Genomic DNA, 12,069 nt, shown 5'->3' on the forward strand with positions numbered 1-12,069 from the left:
TCCCTTGACAGTTTTGGGGTAACATCTGCACTGCACATACAGACATTCAAACGAATTGAATTCAGTGACTAATAATGTGAATATATATTAAAAAGATTTTAAAAAGTAAATGTAACAGTTTTCACATTTTTGTATGAAAATGAACTTTGACCTTCAATTATCAGAGCTGACCTTGACGTTTTGCAACACGATTTGCATTCCTGACTTTAGCTGATATATACACATTACATAAATAAAACTGACTGACTTAATATGATAACAAACTAATTTTTAAGAATAAAATATGCAAATTTTTGTGATTTGTTCATAAATTTGACCTTTGACTTTAAATATAAAGTTTGCCCTTCATTCCTTTTTGATGAATTTCTTTTTGCTGACATTGGTTGACTTATATACATTTACTGACAGTCAGATAATTACTGTAATTAAACATTGAAAAAACTGGTAGACGTAAACTTTACCCTACCCCCTAAAATTCTAACGTTAAGAATTTTTTCATACTCTGTGAGCTTGAAGAACATTAGTTTCTAAGACAAACAAGAGAAGAAAAAACACTGGTCACCGAACTCGTTTTATCTTTATAGGGCATTTTCTTCACCCACTGTTTAAGTATTTCTGAAATTTTGAAAAATTGAAAAAATGGTGGTACGTTATAAAATATATAATATCCCATTTGATGTTATAGGGATTTCATATCTTACAAGTTAATATGAATACAAGGTGATGTCAGTATTATATAAGCATAAATGTCACTAACAAATCTCTTTCATTTTTACATGTTGACAAAATTACCCCACCCACTTTATTTTCAATGGAAAAAATGTATTTAGATCTGCAAAACAATTCTGATGGTAAGATTTTCAAAATATTTTGCATCTTTAATGACACACAAAAATGCTTCAAAACGGAAAGAAAAGAGGTTGGGTTCACCGTGCATCTAAGAGATTTATTAAGAAAAAACTGTTAAAAACTGTTGAATTTTGATATTTTTTGTAATTTTTGTTTTAATCTATATTTTCTAGATAAAATAAAGTGCTATCTTGAAAAGTTTTTTTTCCCTTTATTTAGGTTACTGACCGCTCCAAGGCGGTGCCCCTATTTTCAACAGGTTGTTTTATCAGTCTTGTATTGCGTGTTGCATATGTTTTCTTGTTTGTTGTAAGCGTTTTTCCTCCGCCCCCCCCCCCCCCCCCCCCCTTGTGCCCTTCCTTCCCCTTGCATTTACGCTACCTTCCCCTTTACTTTTAGTAAGTTTTCGTGGCTCCTCTTTGTTTTGGCAGCCGGGCCCCAAGACAGTGCTTGATTGTTTTTCCTATTTGTGTGGGTACGTTTGTGGGATTTTGAGTCTATTACGGTGCTCTACTGTTTTCTTATGTTTTACTTGTTCGTTTTCCTATGTTATTCGGTTGTTCGTTGTTGTGTGATTATCTTTGGTACATAGTGTCTGCGCTATTGTGGTTTGCGTTGTAGTGCGACTGTTGAAAATGGCATTCCCTTGCATATTCTTCCTTGTTTGGCTTTCCCCTTTGGATTCCTCCTCCACCCCGTCCCCTTTTTGCCACTTACCATTTCCTTCCCCTTTGATGTTTGAAGCAACCCGTCTGAAATATTTTTCCATTACAGCTTCTTTTTGTTGTGCGCCTACTATGTAAATGCGTAGGGCTGTGTTTTTGGTGTTCTGTGCTTCCGAGAAATCTACCCTAACCTTTTATCTTTTGTTAACTGATTTAGCTACCTGTAAGCTAGTTTGTTTTTGACACTTGATTGTTCGTGATAAATCTACCTAATTCGTCAAAAATGACATATTGCGTCTTTTTTTCCATATCAAATGTGGTAAAACTCAACAGGTTAATTGTAAAAACAGGTTGATGTGTATGACCTCATCAATATCTGCGTACATAACATGTAAACAAATAACCAGCTGTTCAGTGAGATGATAACCTTTGATATATGGATCTGTGTAAAGTTTGTTTCAAGTGAATGAAAATGTGTTTACATTACTTCTGTTAGGCTTCTGGTTAGGTAAGTGTAGTTAGTTTGCATAAACTATAGATATTAGATTTTATAGGATATAATTTAATATATTTAGATTGCCATGATCTGTAGATGACCCAAATTGTTTTTGAGATCATTAGCTCACAAAATATCTCTCACAATAAAAAAGGACATTCATTATGACTGATCTGAATATACATTTCTGGCGGCGGAAAACTTTTGCCTTGTTTTGTATGAACAGCGGAAGGAAAGGCGCGTATGTTACGCCTAGGTTTAGCGATAACGGACCGCTGTTCTGACGACGTCCGCGTATAGTCAGGGAGAATGTTCCTTAGATGACGTAACAGTTGTTCCATCTGATGAACAGAATGGCCGGGAAAATTAATTCTAATATTTAATGCAACAAAATTTAATATATATAACTCCTTGTTTACAGATGGAAAAGAAATATAATGTTTATGTACATGTGTATAAGAAATGCATTAATTTTTTCCAGAGTTTATGCGAAATGAACGTCAGAATAGGATCGGCAAAAATGCAAAACGAACGACAGAATAGGATAGGAACGTGCATGTTTCATCCAGGAGCCATTTATGGCGTCATTTTAATGTGTTACATATATATACAGAAGGAAGCTATGTTTTGCTAATCATATTGATGATTCTCTTGTATATATGGCTATTATTCTTCACATTTCTTTCGAGCTGTCCAATCTTTAGCTTTCACATAGCATCATGAAATGTCACATTAACGTAACCCTCCAGTTTTCCGCTATACTCTATTTGTCATTGTCCGTTTGCGAATAGCTTTGTATTAACAGCTATATCACCGAAGTAGAAAACAAAACAACAAAGGCATTATCGAAATAACCTGTCTGAATTAAAGAAAACATCAATATATTTTATTGACATATCCAGTTTGAGTACCAAATACATCAAAAACATGATCAACCAATAGTTCCTGAAGTAATTAAAACATCAACAACATTATCGACAAAACCTGTCATAAGTTAAGGAAACATGAAACTGCTACTGACATAACCTGCTTGAGGTACATGCAACAAGAAAAAATATTACTGTCAGAACGTCAGAATGCCAGAACTGCCATAATCTGTCTGAAGTACAGAAAATATCAAAATTAGAACTTACAACCTGTCTGAAGTACAGAAAGTATCAAAATCATGACTGACATAACCTAACTGAAATTAAAGAAACACCAAAAGCAGTATCGACATAATATACCTGACATAGATAACGTTATGAACACCACTTGCTTCGAATAAGGAAAACACGGTTAAACATCGTTTATGGCACCTGCCTCAGATAAAGAAAACGTGATATAACATTGTCCCTGACACGTGTCTCAAATTAGTAAAACATGATATAACATCGTGCTTTACATCCGTTTGAAATAAGAAAAACATGATCAATTATAATACTGTGCATGACACCTGCATCAAATAAGGAAAACATCATCAATTGTAACATTGTGCTTGACACCTGCCTCAAACTGGTAAAACATGATATACCATGGCGCCTGACACCTGTCTCAAATAAGGAAAACATGATCAGTTATAACATTGCGCCTGAAACCTGCCTCCGATAAGAAAAATATGATATAACACTGTCAGCCACTCCTACCTTAAATAAGAAAAAGCATGACAAAACATTGTGAAAAACTTCTATCTCAAAAAAGGGAAACTTGAGTATGATATTATAACATTATAAGACTACTGGTTTTTTTCTTCCTTTTTTCACAGTTCGTGTCTTCATAGAGTTTACGTTACTATCCTGGTATTTATTCAGCTTTGTTTGACATTTTACTTTTTCATCAAGTAACTACACTTTCTGTTCAGCCTTTATTACTGCACTTTTTAAACTATTTTTTTTTCAGTCTTTATAGAGAATTTTTTTTTGTATTTTGTTTTTAAAATGTTTTCCAAACTCTGCCATAGGGTCCCTGGTTCTGCAACTGGTTAGCCTCATATCTAGCCTGTATTCTAGCCCTTGTAATAGGCTCACCCATGGAGGAATTTCATTTGGGTCTTGTCTTGACAACGGGGGTGGTTGTGGGCTAGACTGTATATGTGCTTGAGATTGTGGTTGTTGAATACTCATATTTCTACCATTCTTGTTAATACTGTTCTTGTCGTACAAACATGTATGTCCTGGTAAACTGTTCATGACATTTAATTATTTGGTGCATATCTATATGGGTGATATGTCATATTTTGCATACCTGTGTTTAGTTGAATTATGGGTGGGGTATTTTATAACATCTGTTGTGCCTGTTGAAGTTGTTTTACCACAGAAGAATGTTCCACGTTGTATTTATAATGTTCATAGTTATTTGCAACAGTTATATTATAGTGCATTTTATTTGACCTGGCGGGGCGTGGTTTCGCGGCGGTCCACTACATTTTGTGCAGGGTATGTTGTACATGTAACCAATGTAGCGTTGAATTTTAGTCGTTGGTTACCGAAGATTACGGAATGAAACAATTATATTGCTTTACCTATTTTGCTCACTGGGACTCTCTTGACTGTGCGACTTTTTGCCTTGTAAGGATGTGGGTGGGGTATTAATGCCCTTTAAAATATTGCCTTTTTACCACCATTTTTTTCGTCCTATCTCATACTTCGATCAAGGTATTTTCTTTATGACTGGCTTAATTAACAATACACAAGAAATAGCCGACTTCTAACGTACAGCCTCACTATTTTGTTACCGTTTTGTTTACATATACGCTGCCGCCATGCTCACGTGACCGTGACCTTTTGCAGACATCTATTTCTTGACATTAACTAGACACATTTGTAGGGAAAGGAAAGAAACAATAAACAGAGCAGACATTTTTCAAAGAGGAAAGTACAGTAAAACTTTTTTACTATGCTATTTTTAATAAGTATTTAAGGACTAATCATTATGTTTGTTTTATAAGTGATTGACATTAAAATGATATTGTTAAGATTAAAAAAAACTGTCGTTGAAAGGTACAGGCATCCGAACTCTTAATCGGTAAAACATAGAACATATATATATATATATATATATATATATATATATATATATATATATATATATATATTATCTTTTCATATCTTGGTAAAATATCAAGTGGACGGAACAGTTTCCTCCGCGGAAATGAAAAAATATGGAAGCTAACATGATTGTATGCTGTAATTGTAACCGTTTTGATGAGATTCGGGTTTCAATTTGTGGAATGGTTGTTTGCCTATGCGTTGTTCAATGATCTGCTTATTTAGAATGGATTTGAATTAAGAATACATCAGTACATATTTTTTTTCAGTTTTTTCTTTGCACATCGGTTGCGATTGTAGAGAAGTGAGAGTGTAAGTGACAGCTAGCCTAAGGGCAATAATCGGTTCCAGCTATTACCTTCTTTTGTTGGATGTTCTTTTACATGTAAATACATATTAATTATATCAGAAAACTTGACTCCTCGTGTGTTTACCTTATCTTTGTCTATGGGTGTGTTTTTCTATGTGTACTAGTCTTTTGCATTTCTGCTTGCTGTGGGCTGTATCTGTCGGGAGGCTGGGTGTTTGAAAGGTGGCTTAACAATGCACTACGAAAAAATATTTTTACGAGACAGTTTTGCATCCGAGAGAGAGCGGCTTTATCTGATTATATTGTGCCAGAATTTACGTCTGTACAATTGTACCAACTAATACACATTAACAGGTATCTTATGTTATAAGAACATAGCTTAAATAATCGACGACTGTCCAGCTAGTGTGATACACGTATTTAAACTGTCCCATAAATTTTATTTATACACTTCAAATGGGGTCGACTGGATTTTGAACGTGCAATAGCTTTGTTGTGAATCAAGTTATCATAATGAAAATTACCCAAGTATTTTGGTTTTGTCCTACCAAAGTTTGATTTTCCTAACACTGATGTCCAACCAGGATTTTTAAAACAAATGTTGATTTGTTAGAATATATAACACTACAGACATTGACACTGGGCGAGAAAAGGAATATTTTTTGCAAACGTTTGGAATAAAAAAAATTGAAAATTCAATTCATCTCCCTTTCTATTGCGTTGCTAAGACAAATATGTTCATTTCATAAATCTAATAAATTGCCTACCGAATCTTTAAACTACAAAAAAACCTGCAAAATTCTTAAACATAACAATGTGATAGACTACCCTAAATTCAAGAATAATACAAATGTACTAAATATTGTACTTGGATCAATATCACAAGGCGTGAGGTACGATAGTCAAAATAAAAACTTATTTATTTGCACAACGTCACAAAAACTTCATGTATTGATTCAAATTAACATAGAATCATTAGAAAAATTAGGCCAACCTACTGACAACGCGTTTGATATAAGTACAAACAAACAAAACATGCATGAAGTTGTAAAGCAAATGCATAGTATTTATGAAGGAGTGCAGCATTATCAAAATTGCTTATCAGACTTATTCTTAGACTGGCATGCCTCGTTGTTTTTTTTTTAGTGGTATCATTTTTCGTCTTTGAAGTACTTTAGGCATTTCAGGGTCAGCCAACCTCCCCCCCCCCCCACCCCCCCAAAAAAAATAAAAATAAAATCATCTTAATTACCATAGAAGTAAATATAGTTGTATCAAACAAACTATCAAATTGAACTTGAAAGTGATCACGTACCTAGATATCGCAACGAAATTGTGGAAAATGTAGAAACACGATATTTTTCTCCCGTGACCACTTTGCTCTATCGAGTTGCAAACGAGTTGAAAATTTTGAATCGAACCAAATCCAACGCATGTTATATCCACTTTGTTCTTGACAAGGAATAATATATTAACTACTTAAGAAACCTATTCTTTATTTAACGTATTGTAACGAAAATACCTGCCCTTGAAAATGTGCTCTGAAATGTTAAAGGCACTGACCTCCAGATCTGGCTAAAAATAATCTTTCTATCAAATCGAAGTTTTGTCATATATTGAACATTAGAATATGAGTTGTTGTTTCTTAAATATCTTAAAAATTCCAAATCAAGAAAACAAAAGTCAGCGTCGGGAATCGAACCCGGACCACCGTGGCAATAAATATATTTTCCTGTCGCCGTAACCAACAGCGCTAGAGCGGAATTATTGAATTATGACTTCGAAATATAAACACTTATAATTGAGCGATGTACCTGGCGTAAAGCGTTAAAAACGCTTTTCGATTTACATCGTAATAAGTAGTAAAAACAGCAAATTATCTTGTCAGTAATTAAGTTTGAAAGCCTTCTTAAGAGATACTAGTATAGCATTATTTCATGACATGTAAAGAAAGTATTATTTTTTGTTGTTGTCGAAGGAACTGTAGGCCAGTCCCTTTATAAGGGTAAAGTACAAAAATTCATGTTTATGCTAAAAGCTGTTGCTATATTACGCAAGTCGTAGATAATGACTATTTTAAAGCACTTACAATAACTTAATGTGTTAAAGGAAACAAATTTTCACCTTTGTCTGTTTAAAAGCGCCTTAAATATTTGTGAAAATAGAGTAATAACATCTGGCTAGGTTTCTTTTAATTCATAAAATTATTTTTACCTTTTTCAGGTTGTAAACAACTGGTTTCAACACTTGTACTGGCGGTTGTTTTGGTCTTTTGGGATAGATATATCAATTATATGATCAAATTTCAAACATTTACAAAGACAGATTGCAGCCGACAGTTAAGAACATACAAAAATACTGACAGGTGAAAAGACATGCCTTTGTGTACTGTATCATATCTTTGAAGCTCTTTAAAATCATGTACTGTGAAATCGTTTTTATTCGCGTAGGAAGAATTTTCGCGTATTTCGCGCTAGATCCGATGCGCGAATTTAAGATCGCACTTATATTTTTTTTTATTTTATTTTTTTCATTTATAAATTGAAAATGCGCGAATTAAAGCCCGCGCGAAACAGTCCTTTTTTTCACGTTTGCGCGAAATTTCATGCCAGCGAATATAAATGATTTCACAGTATTTCTGTTTATTGTAAGAAAAAATATGACGAGCTTACACATTTAGACAGGCTGATATCAGTTTATGCAAGGATAAAGAACAGGAAAAATAACAACAAAAGGTTGTGATTTGGACCATCAGTGACAGACGTAATTAGTCAATAACTGTTCAAACCATTTAGATTGTTGTATATAAGTTTGGAGACCAATAAGTACTTTTTCATTGTATTCTGTAAAAAGCTAATTATTGCCGAAAGTATTCTCAAGTAAGAAAGTAAAAAAGCGTTGATCTTGAAATAAAATTTAATGTTGAATAGTTTCTTATTTTTTTATGCTATACTGAATAACGTATTTCATCAATAGAGTGATTTTCTTCAACTGACCTTTAAATATACATAATGATGATGAATTTCAAATATACAAAACAAGTACAAAAACCCAACCGGAAAAGCAACATTCAGAGAACATATCCGCATATACAGCGACAGGACTGGCACAATGAATGTAGAATGCAATCATTGAAGTGTATAATGTCAATAGAATCTGTAAGAAGAAGCATAAAACGCAACCAAAAATAAAAGCAGCTTCGGTCCGAATGTGTCTGTTTATGAGAGGTAATGCAATATGCAACACCCCTCACTTTCCCTGGCAGCGGCATAAGCTGAATTTTGTTATCCCTAAACATTGAATATATTCCATTATCCCAAATGACCAGGACATATAACAAAACTGAGTCCAGGTGAGACGTTTTACAGCCTCCATACAGCACTTACAGACTGTCGTAGTGAAAGTAAATAAAATTCAACTTCAAGATTGTTCAGAAATTTGAAGATTTTGAACTCATTTTGAATACGACTCATTCTCCTGACTATGGTTATAGCATCATCACCATTTCAAAGTATTTTTTTGTAAATCTAATAATACATTGCTGTAACATTTCTGAAGTATTTTCCTATCAGAAATTGGGACTCGTCTTATTTCAAGCACCTGTCTATTAGTTTGAACAGATTTATTGAAACCAGTAAGTATTTTGGGACCTTATTATTGAAATCTTTCTCATGTAAGTCGTTCATACTTCTTGACAATATGTACTTGATGTACTGTCTAAGCAAGAAAATAACTTGTAGATACATATACCTTGGTTCGAAAAATTCTTAGTTTAACTCGCAGAAATAAGAGAGCACAGTGTTTGGACTATTTAATATAACTTTTCATGTAAGAGAATGAAATATGTAGAATATTGGAAAATGAGTTCAATTATAATATTTCTTCATTATCCTTTTCATAAGGAACACGTTCAAAGTTCAAAGGCGCTTTACATATAGCCAACGCAGTTTAAACAATATGGAAGACGAATGTTCAGTGTAATTCTCATTTAATTCTTTAATAGTGACATGCCACGATGATATATTTTCTGTATTCACCATTTTCAGGTAAGTTTACATCCAAAACCGGATGCTGGAGGGGACTTGTGTAGGCAAATGTGTTAGAGACTTAGCTAGCTGTCTTGTGTGACTATCCATCTGCCCGCCCGTGCATTGAATGATTTCCTTAGGGTCATCTTAATTTTTGCAATAAATTCAGTATGAAAGTATATCGTGCAAACAAGGTTCTTTTATACGTAACTTTTATTTTCAACATTTTATTAGTGAAAAATCAAAATCGTTTATAGATTTATACAGAAAGATCAATGTTCAAACAGAATTTTGCTTAATTTATGACTGTTTTGAATTTGAATTTTAAAAGAATATTGAAAAATGCCCAATCGTAATGAATTGATAACATACACATAATGTAATACTGATATTATCACCGTGACATCTGAGAGGACATATCCACTTACTACATGAAATAGCACTATACACGCGAGAAAGATAACTCGTGGAACCTTTTTAGGATTATTTATCCGATCCTTTCCCTTTAAACATGACTTTTGTTTTGCTATATATATACATTGTTGTTTTGTTACTGACATTATTTAAAGTATTTAAATCAATGATGTAAAAGGAACTCGATTTTTGATAATGCATGTACGTGTAGTTATGTTCATTTTAAGAGTACTTGTAAGATACACAGTGCATAATGAATCTCATTGTATCGTTTGGGATATTGAGCTGCTACTTAAATTTGGTTAAAGGAAAACAAGACATCCATTACAATCTTTGTAAGCTTACTTCAAAATATGTCGGAAAAATAGACACCAAGTGTAGTAAAGTACCTTGGTCCTGAAAAAGCATTTCTACTGGAATCCCGCCATTTATCTTTGCAGTGGGGTTCGTTAACTGTTTGTAACAGAAATATTTCACATAAACAAACGAGATGTCAATGTGAAGCACCTACCGCAAAAAATTGTCTTACTGAATCCATCAATCCATCTGATCGTCTCTCATCTCCATCTTCTTTCACCTATAATATGCATAAGTAATCTATTTCATTTTAACATACGGTCATCTGCTCAATTTGTGGATAATCCAAGTATTAACATCAGCATAATGATACGACATGGGCTCGTGTTACATGGCTTATTTATCGTAGCGTATTACCTGTTCTGTCTATCATGGTAATACCTTACTGAAACAATAAAATCTGCAAAACGATCCTTTGGAAGCAAAGGACGCAACCAAGAAGAAAAATAGACTCGGTTTGATTGGGTCTGTTCATGAGAGGTAATGAAATGTGCACCTCTCACGTCCCCTAGCAAAGCCTTAAAAGGAATTGTATTACATATTAATTGAGTGGACTCCATAATCCTAAAGGACCAGAAAATGTAACAACACTGAATCCAAGTACGGGGAGACTTTTTAAAGCTGTCAGACGGCAGTTACAGATTGCTGTTGTCATAGTTAATACAATCTGTAAAAAGATCATTTGGAAGCAAAGAACGCAACAAAGAAGCATAATAGCAGACTCGGTTTGATTGAGTTTGTTCATGAGAGGTAATGAAATGTGCAACACATCTCAATTCCCCTAGCACCGGTTTAAAGAGAACTCCTATACTTTTTTCCCTTTCATAGAATTTTTTTTTAAATTCACATATATGATAGGAAAATTTGTGCTGAAAACAATGAACAAATAAAAACACTAGGTCATTAGGCTTGTTTTTGTGAAAAATTGTTTTAAACACACCCACTGTTGCTGAAACTGCCAGCGATTTTTCAACATTTTCATAATTTCCTTTTTTATAAATACCAACCAAAATATACATCAAGACAGCACAAAACTGACTTTTTTTTCTCTTTACAGATTTTATTATATACTTATTTGATATCATAGTCATATTTGTAATACTCTATCCTTACAATTATGGGTACAAATGGAAAAAAATATTGTTTCATATCTACTTTTGTGATTTTTTTTCAATGAAATATACCCATAGTGAAGAATATATTTTTAAAATTTGCAAAAAACTCTTTCATAGAATTTTTCCTGTTTTTTCTTGTGTATAGATAATTGTATTGTGAGCATAAAAATGGCTAAATATGTATGGGTCACCAGGCTAAATTTTATGTTAAGTCCGCTAGAATACAACACCTGTTCGGACGGAAAATGGCGAGAATCTGGCCAAATTGATTACATGTATGTCTGCTAGAAGATAAAAAAAGGTTTTACAAATTCTTAATTCTTTCTATAATTGAATACTAAATAATCTGAAAGGTGATATTGTCGTATCAGTACTGAGTCTATTATCTTACATTATATTAACAACACTGTCTTTGTACTAAAATGCGATGTGAAAACACAACCACAAAAAAGCAAGATACCTGTCAGGCATGATACTTGTCAATACAACATAAACCAGTATCAACAGTATCAATTCCCTTTAAGCAGAACTCTATTACACATTAACTGAATGGCCTACATGATCCCAAAGGACCAGAAAATATAACAACACTGAATCCAAGTACGGGGAGAATTTTTACAGCCGCCATACGGCACTTAAAGATTGCTGTTGTGATAGTTAATAAAATATGTAAAAAGATCTTTTGGAAGCAGAGAACGCAACCAAAAAGAATAATAGCAGACTCGGTTTGATTGAGTCTGATCATGAGAGATAATGAAATGTGCAACACATCTCACGCCCCGTAGCACCGGCTTAAGCGGAACTCTATT

This window comes from Mercenaria mercenaria, unplaced genomic scaffold (genome assembly GCF_021730395.1).
Source record: "Mercenaria mercenaria strain notata unplaced genomic scaffold, MADL_Memer_1 contig_3227, whole genome shotgun sequence".
Taxonomy (NCBI): Eukaryota; Metazoa; Mollusca; class Bivalvia; order Venerida; family Veneridae; genus Mercenaria; species Mercenaria mercenaria.